This window comes from Ailuropoda melanoleuca, chromosome 14 (assembly GCF_002007445.2).
Source record: "Ailuropoda melanoleuca isolate Jingjing chromosome 14, ASM200744v2, whole genome shotgun sequence".
NCBI classification, from domain to species: domain Eukaryota; kingdom Metazoa; phylum Chordata; class Mammalia; order Carnivora; family Ursidae; genus Ailuropoda; species Ailuropoda melanoleuca.
In genome coordinates this window covers 6,221,895-6,238,965 of record NC_048231.1, presented here as the reverse complement: position 1 = coordinate 6,238,965, position 17,071 = coordinate 6,221,895, and the positions used below count along the sequence as shown (strand labels likewise).

Sequence of the window (17,071 nt, the reverse complement as noted above, 5' to 3'; positions counted from 1 at the left end):
TACAGTTCATGTTCCCTTTTCATTTGGTGTCCAAAAACACAAAGCTCACTGCGAGGTCAAACTGAAGTAATTATGTAGGCCCTCCTATGTCTGTTTTTCCCTGGACTTGGTCTTGTTTTTCTGTTTTTACTTTTTATTGACATATAATACCTCATCTTACACATAGTTGTTGTGGTCATCTCAAATCCTTCATGAATAAAGTAAGGAATGAACAAATTAAAAAACTAAACCAACAAATAAGCAGGCAAATGAAAACGCAGAAAATACACTTTACAAGAATTTTTTTATACACACTTTAATAAAAATAAAAGTGATTTCGAAATTCAGGTCTTCCCAAGTCACAGGATTTTTTTTTTTTAATTCCAACGTCCTCCTTCAATATCTCCACTTGAATTTGCTCTCTTTCCTTTCATTTTTGACAAGATTTTTTTTTCTCACCAAATGCCCAGAATTCTTAGCCATAGAAAACTGCATTGCCCTCCAATGTCTTCTTGGATGTATTTTAAGGTCAAATGCCTACTTCTACTGGTCATGATTCTTTTCCTTGGATTTTCAAGGTTTCAGGGAACTTTAGTCCCAAACTCTCCTGGGGAAAAAGGGATTGAGGGACCAGAGGAATTCTGTTAAGTTTACAAAGTTCAACTAGTGTTGCTGAACTACAGTCAAATGGCTGCATGTTCATGGTAAAATTCTTGGAACAGAAATGAAGGAAATGTTTGGGGAAAGATGTGCAGGATCTCATTGTGACCATACAAGCATTTTTGTCTGGTGGTTCAAGTAACGTAACTGCACGTGCATTTTTACGCTTGTTTCTGTTGGGTAGCATTTTCCCAGTGATGAGGGATGTGCTGTCTTTAAAATTCCAAACATGAGTCTTTCCAAGATATTTAAAAGAAATATTTCTAAATGTGAAATGTTTGCTAGCAAATACAACAGCGAAAAATATGTTGGCTGTTAAAATGAGAAGTTTGTTTCTGAAATGTACTATTTCTTTAGAAAAATATTTGTCAATTTTAGTGGCAGCTGCAAAGTCGTTTTCACACTCAGAACTTAATTTACTATTACAAACGGGCAAAGGTAGAATGATTGGATTTTTCCTTTTGGACTGTGTACTACTGCAACTGACCCAATCACACACGCCCTTATCACCAGATGCACCAGCTGCTGCTTGGCCAGGTACCCACGCTTTCTCTTTAATTGTGTTTGCTTACAGAGGAAACCAACGAAATCCACCTTTCTCAGGTAATGGTCTGATTTGTCTTATAATGGCCAAGTCCCACCAGAGCCCTCAATCCCATGTATATGGTTGCTAAGTTTTTTATTTAACCTAGAAGCTTTCGGGTCCAATTTTCTTCTCACACCCAGGCTTAAGATAAATATTATCTAAACATGAAGCAGAGTCATGGAAAGTTGAGAGTTCCAGATGGGATTGTATTCATTCATTCATTCATTTAACGAATACCGGTTGAGTACTTACTACCTGTCAGACACTGTATCAGGCACTGGGGATGCAAAGATGAGTAAGTGTAAAAGATTTTCCAGAGACAGGAAGAGCATGTTTAAGGAGCATAAACAACAGCAGGAACTAACTGCCTGGGGGAATCCAAAAAAAAGCAGGCTTGTCATAACAGGCTTACACAGAAAAGGACCAATTTCCAGCATCCTACCCTTAAGATTTCCCTGCTAAAGCAGGTAGGACCTAGCAAATGTAGGCTGGTGGATGAGAAGGCTGACCAGGACAAGTGAATCTGTTCACATTATAAATCACTAGTAAGTGCAAAACTAAGTGTATTCCTCCAGTCCAGCCCAACAGAGTCAAGGGTTAAAAAATGGATCAGTATTTTTAAAGGGTGAAAAAAAAAGATCCTTTAAATCTAAATTTTATACACCATAAGGATAAAAAGTCAAACTATAGTCCACATTTATTTTCTACAGAATGGGCTATACATTTTATTTACTTTTAAGAGAATTTTTTGTACTATGTAAGTACTATGTGCTTATTACAGTGATTTTTTAATAATACAGAAAACAAAACAATGAATAAAATCTATCCATAAAGTTTTAGACTCTTTCTGTCTCCAGCATAGGTTTTTTATTTTGTTTTTACAAAGTTGTTAATTATACCATGAATTTGTATTCTGTTAAACATTAAGCATTAGCATTTCCATGTTATTAGTCTCCATAAATGTTGTTATAATGCCTACATTGTATCCTGATGGTATATAAAAACTTGAACTGGAAAAGAACAGCAAGGGTTAGTCTCCTCAACTTCTCAAGAAAACCAAAAAAAAAGAGAGAGAGAGAGAGAAAGAAAGAAAAAAAATTCTGTTATTGTTTAACCTCTGTTCATTTATTATTGGTCAATAAATTACCCAAAAAGTATTAACGTACAGCTTGCATGTTTCAGGCATATGGGTTAGCAAGATAATCGATCCTTAAGAATATGGACTCCGAGACCAGAGGGAAACACGTTTCCTCACCTTCCTTGATTCCTGGCTATTGTTACCACTGAGCTCCAGCTCTGTTCTGGGCAGATTAAATCAAATAATTACGTGAGTCATATCACCAGACTAATGTCCAGCAGGGCAGGAACGGTGAGTGGTCAGCAGTAATAAGGACCCAGGCTCATCTGAGCCAGAATATAACCAAGTCTGGCCTGAATATCCCCTCCCAGCGTAAGAGAAGCAAGGACTAGCATACATCAGCTGCTGCTGGTTATCGAGTGAAGGACAGCACTTCCCACGCAGGCCTGGGGCACCAGAGCCACAGCAAGTCTAGTCTGGGAAGCTGAATGGTCTTGTGAGGAGGCAATGCCACGTCACAGAATTATTCCTGGACTAGGGGTTTAGCAGACCTGAGTTCCAGTCCTCCTTTTGGCCCAAGCGCAGAAAATGCATTTTACATATTTGAACCCTACTCTTCTCACCCATAACATAAAGGTGGAGCTAGACGTTCTCTAAGAGCCCTTCCAGGTGGGTAAATCTGTGGTTTTGCAATGTTACAAAAAGCAGGACTCACTGTCCCCAAAAGTACCAAACTCAACCATCTTACCACTTCTCAAGCATTATTTCAAACACCAGGAATGAAGAAAAACCAGTTCCTCGCTGCTCTAGGAGTTATATATACCCTTTCAGTTCAGTTACGGAGGTATTCCGGGTAGTAATCACTCTCCAGTCTGGCTGGCAATGCCAACGAGCCCGGAGGCGGGGGAGGGGTCGCTGAGAGTCGGCTTCCTCCTGAAGGACAATCACCGCGTTCTCTTCCATGGCCACAAGCTGACCACCTATCCCATGGACCCACAGAGAGCAGAGAGGGTCTGATCAGTTCAAATCTGCCTTCCTAATAGAAAAGTGCAAAGATTCACGTTAATGACTGACGGTCATTACATATTTTCATTATACCGCATTCTCTGATGGTATGAAAACAGAGGATAAATTCTTTTATTATCAAAAATTATTTTCATTTTTTTCTCAAAATGATTATCATTTCCATGCTGTTAGGGTTTTCTTTATAACTTCTTTAATAGAGAATAGTCCGTGCCACTTTTTTTAAAGATTTTATTTATTTATTTGGGGGAGAGACAGAAGAGAGACCGCGCATGAGAGCACAAGCAGGAGAGGCAGAGAGGGAAAAGGGGACTCCTCCCAGAGCAAGGAGCCCAACCCAGGGCAGAGGGAGAGGGAGAAGCAGACTCCCCACTGAGTAGGGAGCCCGACACAGGGCTCGATCCCAGGACCCTGGGATCATAACCTGAGCCAAAGGCAGACACCCAACCGACTGAGCCACCCAGGTGCCCCAGCCCACGCCATTTAAAAACAAAATCAGGGGCACCTGGGTGGCACAGCGGTTAAGCGTCTGCCTTCAGCTCAGGGCATGATCCCAGCGTTATGGGATCGAGCCCCACATCAGGCTCCTCCGATATGAGCCTGCTTCTTCCTCTCCCACTCCCCCTGCTTGTGCTCCCTCTCTTGCTGGCTGTCTCTATCTCTCAAATAAATAAATAAAATATTTTTAAAAATAAATAAATAAATAAATAAATAAATAAATAAATAAATAAATGAAAATCAGTAAGACTACTGCCCCAATAAGTACAAAATATTTTTTTTAAGATTTATTTATTTAAGTAATCTCTACACCCAACTTGGGGCTCAAACTCACAACCCCGGAGATCAAGAGTCACATGCTCTGCCTACGTAGCCAGCCAGGAGCCCCAGTACAAAATATTCTATCAAACAATTAAAACCGATTTATGAGCTATAAAATTGATATACATTCAGTAGGTAAACAAATTTTGCACTTAATAATTGATTTGGCACCTAATAATCTTGAAATTACCTCTATTCTACCTATCTCTGAAAATCAAAGTCTATGATTTAAAAAGAAAAAAAGGAAGAACATTCCGTATAATAAAGTGGACAATAGAGCATGCATTCTACCCTGCATCATAGGAATTATAGTCAATTATTCTTTTTTATATTTTTTTTAGATTTCATTTATTTATTTGACACAGAGAGAGAGAATAAGCAGGGGGAGCAGAGGGCAGAGGGAGAAGCAGTCCCCCTGCTGAGCAAGGAGCCCAACATGGGGCTCAATCCCAGGACCCTGGGATCATGACCTGAGCCAGTCACCCAGGTGTCCCGGCCCATGCCATTTAAAAACAAAATTAGTATGACTACTACCCCAATAAGTACACTTAACCAACTAAGCCACCCAGGCGCCCCTATAGTCAATTATTCTTAACAAAAAAACATTACTTATCTGAAGATCATACAGCCAAAAAGAAAACAAAGGTACCATCAACTCTCAATTACCCAAGCTCACATATTCCTTTTGGTGCATTAGTCAGAGTCCCATCTCTTGGCTGAGGACATTAAGCGGAGGTGATAAAGTTTGTGTATCTGCCGGTATACATGCTTTTGTAAGTAGTGAGCCCTCCCAGCAGTTCCTCGGAATTCTGTCCACGGTGGAGGCAGTGGGAATGTTAAAGCTACTTTCATCCTGTGAAATGGCACCATTCTCTGCTGGTGCTAGTACAACACAAGTGGCTCTAGGGCCCAGTCACCCGACTATAAAGCGACAGGATCCCGCGTTGGCAAGGGAGGGGGGAGGGGCAGGTACAATTAAGAAAATCAGCATCCATTCAACTTGCTGATTCTCGCACGTCATCCCTCAGCTTCAGGCCAGTGCTGGATAAACGTAAGCTGAGTACCTCAAACGAACAGCACTGGCTGCCCACCGAACACCTCTACTCCAGCGGCTCGCAGTTCAACATCTTTGAAATAGAACAGATGACCTCACGGACGGCCAGGAGAGTTCACAGGGTCCAGAATTAACTTTCTACTACAAAATGGTTTAAAATAGAGGAAACAATTATTTTGAGACTGCAACAGGCAATGCAAGAGTGTCATCCTTCTGAGAAAGGAAACAAGCGAGGGGAGCCTTAGGATGGCCAGTGTTTCCTACCAGCAGACAATGTGCAGACCCTAGCACAACAAGGGGAGCACGAAATAGAGCCTGAGCCTCACTGAGATCAGAAATCAGTAAGACCCAGGCGGCTAGAGCAGAGAAGGAAGCAGGGTGGGGGAGACGCTGAGGCTGCAGCCACAGTGAGCGCTGCAGGTTAAATGGCCCTTCAGAGTTGTCAGCTGGGCCTACATGGCCTTCATATTCCCACCTCATCAGTCGCTGGATGTGAAACCCCATCCCCACCTCTCCCCAAGTGAGAGGGTTCACTGCTGCGGAGGCAATGCCCAGAGGCTGGGCGAGTCCTCCATTAAAGGAAGATCTGGACAGCACCTCGGTGTCTACTACAATGCGCGCTTAAAATCACCTGTCTGGTTATTTTACTTCCCTGCCTAAAACACTTGAAAGGCCCCCCAACAACAGCACTGCATTCAAAGCGCTTCAGCATCTGGCACTTGCCCCCTTCTTCAACCCCATCTCTTAACGCTGCTGGCATCAGCCCAAGGCTCCACACACGGCAAGTGAATCAAAGCTCTCTCTCAGGGCCCGTGTTCTCTGTCCCTGCTCTGCCTTTGCACATGCTGCTTCTCCTGCCTGAGCCCAGGAGAGGGAGGCCCCTGCCTTCAGGCTCCCCACGCACCCCACCCCTCCTTCCAAGTTAGTACAAATATCACAGCTGTCAGGCCTGCGTGTCTGAGATCCCAAGTGGACCATGAGCTCCTCGAGAGCACCACTTTCTTCCTCGTAGCCACAGCACCAAACACCGAGCCGGACGCAGAGTAGGTACTGAACACACGTACGGGGAATCAAGGCAGGGAGGGATGGACAGAATTACGGAGCGCTCTCACCAAGTACCTCCTACCTCACATTGTGCCGAGAGCCACTTCTCCTCTGCCCCCACAAGGCTGCTGTTCTCCCCCTGCCCTCCAATCCTAGAGATTTTGCCTTCACTGTGGTCTGCGACAAGGCCTGTTTGCCCAATTTACCCTCGTCCGATATGGTCGAGGGGAAGATGCTCGCACCACCTCTCTGGCCCTGCCACCCTGGCTGTGGCTCTCCTCTCAACTTTGACCTGTGCACCTGTTTTCCATCTCCTGGGCCAGATGAAGGGGACATGCCCCTCAGCTCTCCACTGGGCCATCCACTACCACCCCAGGACCCCTTCACAAAATTCTCTTCCCCAAGCCACAGGACATATTTTTTATTTCAGAACAACTCACTAGCTTCCGTATTTTAAGCCATAGAAACAGTGCTACATTTATATTTTATGACAGAAAACATCAGGCTCTGGTCTAGGACAACCTTCCCGAAATTCCCTACCTCTACACAGAATGAATAGTTTCTAATATAAATTTTTTTTTTGCATTTTCAGCCTTTATTAACTGACACTTCTTCGCATCTAGAGTACAAGGAAGCTTGTACTTATAATAATATAAAAGTACTGATAATAATATACTTACAATACTTATAATGTACTTATAATACCTATAATGTACTTAAAATATAAAAATATAAAATAAATTTTGCAATATACCAAAAGATTATGAACCTCAAAGAAAACTTCAGTTGTGTTCAATATGTTCATAATATTCGTAATTTAAGTCTCTAAAAATAATTTAGCTATCCAAGTATGCAGGGTCTAGTTACTCTCCATTAAATAGAATATGACACAATATTGGTCAATTTATTCCTCAATTACAGCAGAAAACTGAGGAAGTTAAAGGCACAGACCTATATCCCAGAAGACCCACTCTAGACAAAATTATATTAATGAAAGTTTCAGGCGGATTGGTAAATGCTACATACATCCTAGACCAGTACATTAAAGCTAATGCTTGACACATCTAAGAGTAAAAGGGTCCAACAGGGAAAATATGTCTTTCCCATCTCATTCCCTAGAAAGAACAAGGGAAGAATGAAACAGACAAAGGCTTGAAGAGCAAGCAAGAACACAAACATCTACAAAAACTAGGTAACTAATCCTTGAATAATCTAAAATGGATTATAATCTCTCCTATATCATACATGTTCAAATAAATTCTGCCCTTTTCTGTGTTTATTGAAACTGAATTTGGCTATGCCCACATCATTATTATAAAATGTAATAAAATATCCACAAAAGCAAAGCTCATTCCAAATATCAAAGGCCAAAAACTGCTCTCAAAGATTCATGTACAAATGGAATTCATGGAATGTAGATAATTCCTGAGGCATGACTCATAAGACTAAACATGGATGAAAGGGCAAGATCACAATAAATATCGACCCACAGTCAATACAAAGTGTGTCTGTCCAAAAACACACTTACTCACTGCCTGCAATTCTGTTAAAAAAAAAATAAATAGAAGGTTATATAAAAGAAGTTATAATGAATCAGGATTATGTTAAAAAACCAATTGTTGTTTCTTATTTGTAACCTTTATGCTGTGATAAAAATTAGAGTGAAGAAATGCCTGCTTGACACTGAAGTTTTAAACGTAAAAGAATAAAGAAAAACTAAGCATATTTACCAACAAATAACACCTAATCATGACAAAATAGAGTGCTTACTATGCACTAAGCGTTTTACGTACACGTGTGACTTCAACCTCATAAAACATCTCCGACAAGGATACTAAACCACTAGTTTACAGACAAGGAGGGCTCCTTCTCTAGGTGGCTCAGCCTGGGGGCTGGGTCTCAGAGCCCCCGCTGTCTCAATCCTGAATCCACATTCTCAACCTCTATTTCATATAATCCCCAAATGAGACGGTCAGGATAAGCTAACACTTCAAGTAATTATAAAATTCACTCTAACATCAACATTTGTTCTTAATCAGTCGTGATGCAAACTCCTTGACTCACTACATACAATATCTGGAATATGATTTAGGATTTCTTGGGTGACTTAAATGCACCATTATTAATGTGAATTTTACTGCCCTTATCTCTAAGCAAAACCACGTATGGGACTGTATGTAGCTCCTCACTGAATTCACCCCAAGGGGTACATTACTCAAGTTGACATTTTTCGGGCTGCACGAAGCACTCACTGCCCCTCGCCGGGCTCTGCCATGTCCCCGGGCCATGACCATGAGCAGGCCCTGCCCCTCCCTGGGCTTCCTTCCTCTGCTGTGACACAGGGACCTCGGCCTCCACCTGCCTCGCAGAGCTTGCTAAAGGCTCAAAGCAAACACAACGCAGACAGGATCAAGAAACTGTCAACTGCAAACAGGATTGGAGGCTTCAGTATTTCCCTTCGATGAAATGCCTGGATTATATAGTCTTCCTCTCAGATATTATTTTAAAAGAGGAATGAAACTCACATGCGGCTAACAGTCTCCACAATTCAAGAGCAGTTCGTCAAGCTGGCCAGTCAGAAGCGCAATAAAGTTTCCAGTGACAAACATCAGTAATTGTGCCTTTTGCTCTGATGGCATCTGCAAGGCCCGGCACTTAAGGCTGTGAGAAGTCTGTGTGCCTCCGAGTGGGGTGAACACTTAAAGTATCTTAACCACTGGACATTTAGCACGAAGTACCATAAAGAGAGGAATGAATCTGGACTTCTTCCATTCCTTCAGAGAAAGTAATCTGTGTCATATGCTTGACACCAAGGATCAAAAGCTTTTATGGTGGGGCGCCTGGGTGGCACAGCGGTTAAGCGTCTGCCTTCGGCTCAGGGCGTGATCCCGGCGTTCCGGGATCGAAGCCCCACGTCAGGCTCCTCTGCTGAGAGCCTGCTTCTTCCTCTCCCACTCCCCCTGCTTGTGTTCCCTCTCTCGCTGACTGTCTCTNTCTTTTAAAAAAAAAAAAAAAAAATTTTAAAAAAAAAAAAAAAAAAAAGCTTTTATGGTAATATCCCAGAAAGTAACCCAAGACAAGAAACAATCATGGGAACATTGGAAGACATCAAGTTTCCTCTAAAAAACAAACCCAGTTCTGACACATAGGAACAGACAATTCACATAAGAGGAAATGCAAAGACTAAACAAACACGTGCAAAAAAGTTCACCTAGTAGACAAAGAAACTGACATGCATCTACACTAGATAGACAATCACTGTTTTGGAAATCAATTTGGTGACATATACCTTGAATCAAAAAAATACTCATGCAATTTGACTCAGTAATCCAACTCCTGGGAATTTATTTTAAGAAGTAATTTGTTAGAAGCAAAAAGATATATAAACATAGATACACATATAGACAGGTATATAGATTCTCAAAACACTGGAATACTTAGCAAAATTTGGTATGTCAATTGAAAAAAATGTTTTTAATGAAAACAAAAGCAATCATTATTCTATGCAAAATATTAATTAAGAAAATACTAAGTAAGATAAACAGAATACAAATGTGTCATGGGAGTGTAACCACACAAATGTATGGGCAAAAAGGTAAAGTGCACAAATAAAAATTGTTGTGTTGGCATGATACCACTTAGAAAATTCTCATTCAAAATCTTTAAGCAGGGCTCCCAGCTGGCTCAGTGGGTACAGCACACAACTCTTGATCTTGGGGTTGTGAGTTTGAGCCCCACATTCGGTGGAGAGATTATTTTTAAAAAATCTTATCAAAAAAATCTTATTAAAAAAAATCTTTAAGCATTATTGCTACTTCACCTTCTAAATGAAAATTACGTAACTCACATCATTTTTTTTTAAACCACTTAAAAGTCGACATTTGCCACATCCCTTCAACCAACTAAAATAAGGTACATAAAATTTAGAAGGTTACCTATACAATAAGAAATAACCAAAAAATATTCCCTTAAGAATGCGATTTGTATTTACTAAAAATAAAAATAATAACTCTAAGTCCTTTCAGTGTCCCTGTGACATCCATCACACAATCCCCGCAATAACCTTTGCTAGTTTGAATTCTCCTTGCTTGTTCAAACTTACTGAAGAATTTAATTTTGCGGTAGTCATAAAAATATGTAATCTGCGGCATACTAAAGGGAAAACACAGAAAGATTGGTACCTTCTGTTGCTTATTTATCTGAGTACTTTTAATGCTCTTCCTTTGTCTCAGGCCCTGGAAAATAAACTTGGAGAGCCCTTTCCTTCCTGAGTGGCCCTACATCTGACCACTCTCCCTTTTCTCCCGGCACACAATTAAACAGTCTATAGTAAATTGGCTTTTCCACCTTCCCAGCTTCCTTTCTAGGATACCTTAGCACCCTGGAGAGGCTTTCTTGTAGGAAATGAAAACCAACAGACTGTTTATGGTAACTGTCTGAATTCAGGGCGTGGAGCTCTGATCGCCCCTCAGGGGCATTTTCTGCCTAGACCCGCCTGTCCCCTCCCTCTCACAGCTCAGCATTCACGTTCATGGGGGTGAACTCTGGGGCAGGTTGCCTCTCAACGGCAGAAGTTCATTTTTAGGGGTGCTGTGCCTCCTTTCCCTGCCTGATAGAGGAGACATATTTGCAACAAGGAAAAGATTTTGAAGTTGATCTCCTGATAAAGCTTGCATGAAGAGAGGCTTCCAGATAACTTTTATTATTGAGACAAATTAGCCCTGCCTCAGTTTTTCTCATTACAGTCTTCTTGGTTTGTGAGGCAGTAGGACTCTTTATTTAAACTCCCTAGCATTTTCCAGATACAGGACAGACTTCTTGTAGATACATCCCTTCCCCTGATGGAAGACAAGGTCATTCTCCTGGAAGGCTCTTGAACTCCCCAGTCTGAGGTCAGGTCCTTCTATCACTCTGGATGTAACAGATTCTTCCATGCCCTGTGCTGCAGCCCTCCAACCCTTGTCTATAGACAAAGGCCCTCCCCCCTTTTTTTAGGCCTTTTTTCTTAGGTTTATCATCCCCAAATCAAGGGTTGCTATGGTCTGCATATTATAACCTTCGCAAATCCATTAATTCCTTCTGTCCGTATGTAAAAGAAGATTCCCCAAGGATTTGGGGTGCTTTTACACTGTTACAAGAACCAGCAACATGTACTGAGCCAATGAAGCAAACTGCATTATTTAAGTGCTTGGGACAGGGAAGGGTTGGTTATACCGGAATGTTCTTGTTCGATGCTTTAAAAAGGAACTTCGGCAGCAGAGAAATTCAGGGAGAATGGGTGTCAGCAAATCATTATCTTGATTCCTGTGTGGCCCCGAATAAAAGCGGTATTAACCCACTTGCCCCCCACCTCCCTGCCTCAGGAGATAAGGGTGTGCATCGCCCCCCACAGCAGGCCTGTTAAGCGCGACTGCGGGCCTCGTTGGGCGGTGTGGATGTATCAGGTGCAGACCAATGAGATCCAGACACGCCGGCCCCATGGGGCAGAGTCACATTCAAGTTCCCACATGTGCCAGTTCATATTCACCCACCCACTCACCATCCAGAGAAGACCACATGAGCCAAGTCAAACGGCCCAGCCTGGAAAACGCAGAAAGCCACACCTTAAAACACTCAGTCATAAAATGACATAAGCAACATCAGGGAAGAAAAGAGGTAGACACGGAGATTAAGAAAACAAAGCAATAAAAACAACAGGAAAGCATGGATACACTCCTTATGAAAGATGAAACATGCCTCTTTGATCCCAAACACCACTGGTAAATATCCAGCTGTGTGTGCTGGTTCTTAACAACACCGTGACCAGTCCAGAAAATCAGAGCTGTGACAGTTAACACCAGTGTAGACCTCCACAGCGTTCTGTAGTTCTATTTCAATCACAATATTAAAATATTAGAATGAAAACGGTTCTTCTTTCTACTTCCATGGTTTCCTTAGTTTCTATGAAGGCAAAATGTGCATGCAGACAACCAAATCAACACCTTCTCAGCAGGAAAAGTGCAAACTCTCAGAGACCTCCCGTTGATACAAATCCTTCCCCAAAACCCTCCTGCTAAACTTTTGACCTATTGTTTCTAAGCCTACCAATTCTTGGCAGTGAGTGGTAATAAACTTAAAAAGTGAAGTTTGGGTCGGGAATTATAGTTCTTATTTTGACTACAGTTTAAGTTACAGACTCCCCAGCTTCTTCTTCAAGGGGCCTGGGCCTGCTATTTCTACATATGAAAACAGTCATGATGCACCTCTTTTCTCTCCCTGAGGGTTTCCTACAATCTATTTATAGGACTGGACATTTTCCAAACCCAGACATAATTCACTGTGCCATTTTCGGTGACTGATAATTTTGGTTTTGTTTTTCTCTTATCCCAAGGGAAAATCAATTGCCCAGCAAATTAATGGATCCCGCACCCTTTCATCCTTAGAGACCAACCATCAGAACTGATTTAGGTCTCAGCTGGTCTATTTCCAGCTCTGAGGGGATGTTAATCCTCAATAACAGGTCTGTTGAACAAGCCACAGGCCGGGCATCCAGGGATAGCAGATCTGACCCCTTCTACCTTCCCGCTCACTCACTGCGGGGCCTCAAACAAGTCACTATATTATCTTAATTTCTCTGACCATAAAAGATGATGACCAAAGCAGTTGAAAGAAGCATATTTTGCTGGTTTTTGAAAATAAGAAAGATGAGGCAGGCACCTGGGTGGCTCAGTCAGTTAAGCATCTGCCTCTTAGTTTCAGCTCAGGTCATGATCTCAGGGTCGTGAGATCGAGCCCCGAGATGGGCTCTGCATTCAGTGCCGAGTGTGCTTGAGATTCTCTCTCTCCCTCTGCCCCTCCCCCCATTCACACACATGTGCTCTCTCTCAAACAAATAAATAAAATCTTTAAAGAGAGAAAGAAACTAGGAAATAATTCAAATATAATGGTATCCGCTATCGCAATTACTTAAGCTTTAAGCAACCAGCTCCATCCACAGCCACCAGATGCATGTCTACCTTCACGTAACACAGTCCCAGCACACACTGGTTAGGGACCAAGCTAAGATGTTGTAGTCGAACTGACTCTGAGGTGTGTTTCCCTGAAGCCCTACAATCAGTTACACAAGCAAGAGCCCCTACAGCACAAGAACTCTGGGAAATCTCTTCCCCAGGTTCCCGTCAGGATCCGCAGGCCTCTGAGAAGCTTCTAGTGCCTCAAGGCTGCTGGAAGCACCCCAGAGATTTGAATTAAGTCAGGCCTTGATCTACTTCAGGCCTTAGGCATGGGGTCTACCCTAAAGGTAGAATGGGAGAACTGGGAAAGTCTGAGCCCCTGTGTGAACCTTTATAAAATCTTTTTGGAGGAAAGGAAGAAAGAAACCTCAAAAAAAAATGAGATATTTTAGATTTCTAAGGGCAACCCATAGCAAATTCTTGGGATCAGCTTAGGAAAAATACAGGACTGTCAGGCCCATTGTAATCTGAATCAGAATCTTTGGGACGATCCTGGTCCACAGACCTCCCTAGGGCAGAGCAAAGTCAAACAGACAGATCTGCTAAGATACAGTGTCCTTGCAACAGGCACTTTGGCCAGAAATTCTCTTCCAACCTGAGGTTTCTGGCAAAGTCTGGGAGCTCTGGAACCCTGGAGAGGCCATCGGCCAGCTCTTCCACCTCAGCCCCCAAGCATCACCTGGGTGACACACTGTTAGTCCCTCAAATACACCTGCCTAAGGATTCATGCCAAAAAAAACAAGAAAACTATTTACTGTAAATGTTGACATTTTGAAAGTTTTATTGGTTATTGTTTAAGATGTGAGGGGTTTTTTTTCCCTCCCATGTTCTGGCTGCTATTAATGAGTATTTCTTAACTCACTCAATTTTTTTTCCCCATTCTGTTAGTCTAAATCAATCAAAGTATTGTCACGTCACCAATCCCTTTGTGCAATGTCCTATAGAGGGCTGTGTTTCCACAAAAGCAGGCGACAGCTTGAGTGCGCTGGTCCAGTGAGACCCATTCACCTCCTCCGCCCCAAGCCCGACTTCCCACTAGAAGAAGGAAGTGATAAGATTGGAAGACAGCCCTAAAATGCTGTCATTGTTATTGTGAACCTTTAAATAGACCTTTGCATCTGTAAAGGGTTTAGGGTTCTGCTTACAAAGACCCTGCGGGAAGGTCTGGGCTACTAGCCCCCTCTTTGATTTTTATCTACATTGCACACTAAGTTGTTCCTGCCAACTAGGACTAATAAATACAGTGAAAACTAGTGAAAAACTAGTGAAAACTAAAGAATCATGAAGCTTTAAAAATCAAAGACTTGAAAGCGTTCTTTTTACTCATGTGATCAGGAAGGTAAAAATTAATCTGGATGACACCATCTCCAAGAATTTTGCCTATCTGCTAGTTTAAACACCATGCCCTTTGCCCTAACAACAAACTTTCTTTGAACACTTTTCTCCTTTGACATTTTTTATCTTCTATATTAGGACAGCAATTTCATAGGACAAGACATGCAAGGAAATGGAACATTTAAGAACTGTGGTAATTAAGCAAAATCTTCCTTAATTTTGATAAAGCAAATACGGAAAGCTAAAATTAAAACACAGCTTGTTTACAAAATGTTTATATATATTGCTAATTCTTTCAGCAAGATTTTTGTTTTCACTTTGGGATTACCCACTTCAAGTCCATGGTTTTTGTTTCTTAAAAAAGCAGTTATGGCAAATGGCTCAAAATATTTTCTGCCTCTAAAAATAAACATCTTTGTTTTGAAAAACATTCCTAACTTTAAAGTTCCGGCTATTCCCAAAACAGAAGAGATAGTTAATCAGCAACTTTTAAGAGAAGAGAGCTCAGGCAGGTTACAGAAATTCTTGCAGGAACCCCTTGTGCTGTCCTCCATCCACAATATCCAGCAAATTACAGTACTTTGTTAGCTCCCAACAACAAAAGAGGCCTACAGAGCGGGGAGGGTGGGAGTGAGGCAGAGCAGAGGTGGGGGGCAGGGCTGCTGGGGGATCTTTCTACTAATAAGGCGGGGAGGAGGGGTCAAATGGGATACTGCAGGAGAAGGCAACCTCTAGTACGAAAGGTACCTTTACATGTTTATGTCCTATTGTACAACAAGAAGTAGGTTAAAAAAATTGAACAAAATGTTGGGTGCTCTGAAGGATGGCTATGGAACAGATGCGAGTGATTTGTAAGTAAAAAGAAACAAGGAAGGAAGGGAAGGAAGCCAAGGAGCCAGGAAAGCGGAATGAATAGGAAGATTACACTTCCCCGGCCAGCGAGAAAGGTTTAACCGTCCTAATCCAGGTGTTTAAGATCCTTGAAAACAATAACCTTCTAGAAAGCAGATACAAGTAGTTGACAAAAGAACAGAAAGCCTAGCATGTACCTCTATCAAGTCAAGTCACCATTCACCGGGGGACAAAAGAGGCAGAGAACCAAAACCATGAACAACCCAGACAGTTTAAATAGATAAAGTTCTAGAAAGAATTTCCCAAACTGTGGCCTCAGTCCCCCGATTGACTTTATAGTTTTCTTTATATTCTGTGGCCCATCTGTGGTTCACTGTGGAAGCAAGGGTGCCACCCATTATCCTGCTTTATTTAGTAAAGGAAAAAAATGAGAATTTTATAACTTCCCATTAAGGCTTTCCTCCCACATTTTAGAGTATAATAAGTTCGACACCGTCACCTGCATGACCATGTAAATATGGGAAAATATTTTCATAATCAAGAATTTTAAGACTATGCCAAATCTATTTTATATAAAGGAATATGTCCATATCTACAATCACAGACATATTAACACTCAGACAATTCCATGGATATAGTTGACATCAGTCTGGTAAGGGAATATTGAAAGAGCCTTTTCAAACGTGAACAGCTGTATATAGCTCCAATAATACTGGAAAGGCAAAGCTATGATAGGTTTTATGCAGCTTAAGTAGAGATGTTAATGTTATTTGCTTATTAAAAAATACTTTCCAAAAAATAAAAAATAATATACTCACAAATCAATAAGGAAAAGACAGACAACCTAACAGGAAAATAAGCAAATGATAGGAATGGTGGGTCCTAGAAAAGGACCAGATATCCAAAAACAACTGAATGGATAAATACACTGTGACACCCTCATACAACTGAATATTAAACAATGAAAATGAACAGATCAGAGTTACACATATCAATATGGATGCAGCTCACAAATATAAAGTTGAGGGAGAAAAAAGCAACTTGCAGAAGAATGCATACAGAATGCCAATGACATGCAATCTTAAAAACATTTTGCTTAGGAGGGGCCCCTGGTGGGCTCGGTCGGGAGAACATGTGACACTTGATCTTGGGGTCCTGATTCAAGCCCCATGTTGGGCTTACAGCTGACATTAAAAAAAAAAAAAAAAAGTGCTTGGGAGTCCATGATATTCAGCCAATACACCTTGACATGGCCGATCTGCGGTTTAGGGCCAGCATCTGCTTTGAGTGGCCATGCCCATACACTGTCAGTTGTTAAATACTTTGAAAAGCACCCTTAACAGTCATATGCAAAATTATAAAGAAATGCATAAGGATGATAAATACCCAAATTCAGGACGGCAGCTACACTCAGGAGGAGGTTAGAGGTCATAACCACGTTAACAATATTTTGTTTCTTAATAAAGCACGTAAGTACTTACTGTCTGATGATTTATACCATTTCATAGATCTTAAATCATACATAACAATTTAAATATATATACACATACATAGGTTGGCAAGAGCTTTGGGCCACAAATCTGGAGATAGCCATTTTATTCCTTGTTCTGCCGATTACCTGTGGGACCTTGCTGTCCCTGAATCTTGGT

At 41.5% G+C, this 17,071-nt stretch overlaps 1 long non-coding RNA gene across 1 annotated transcript in view; it reads right to left on the bottom strand.

Moving 5' to 3' along the window:
* Positions 1 to 2,328: 2,328 nt before the first annotated feature.
* LOC117795960 overlaps positions 2,329 to 17,071 on the bottom strand; it is a 32,018-nt gene continuing 17,275 nt past the window's right edge. Inside the window, exon 3 of the long non-coding RNA XR_004620149.1 lies at positions 2,329 to 3,339. This is a non-coding gene — a long non-coding RNA (uncharacterized LOC117795960). The remainder of the gene's footprint in view (positions 3,340 to 17,071) is intronic.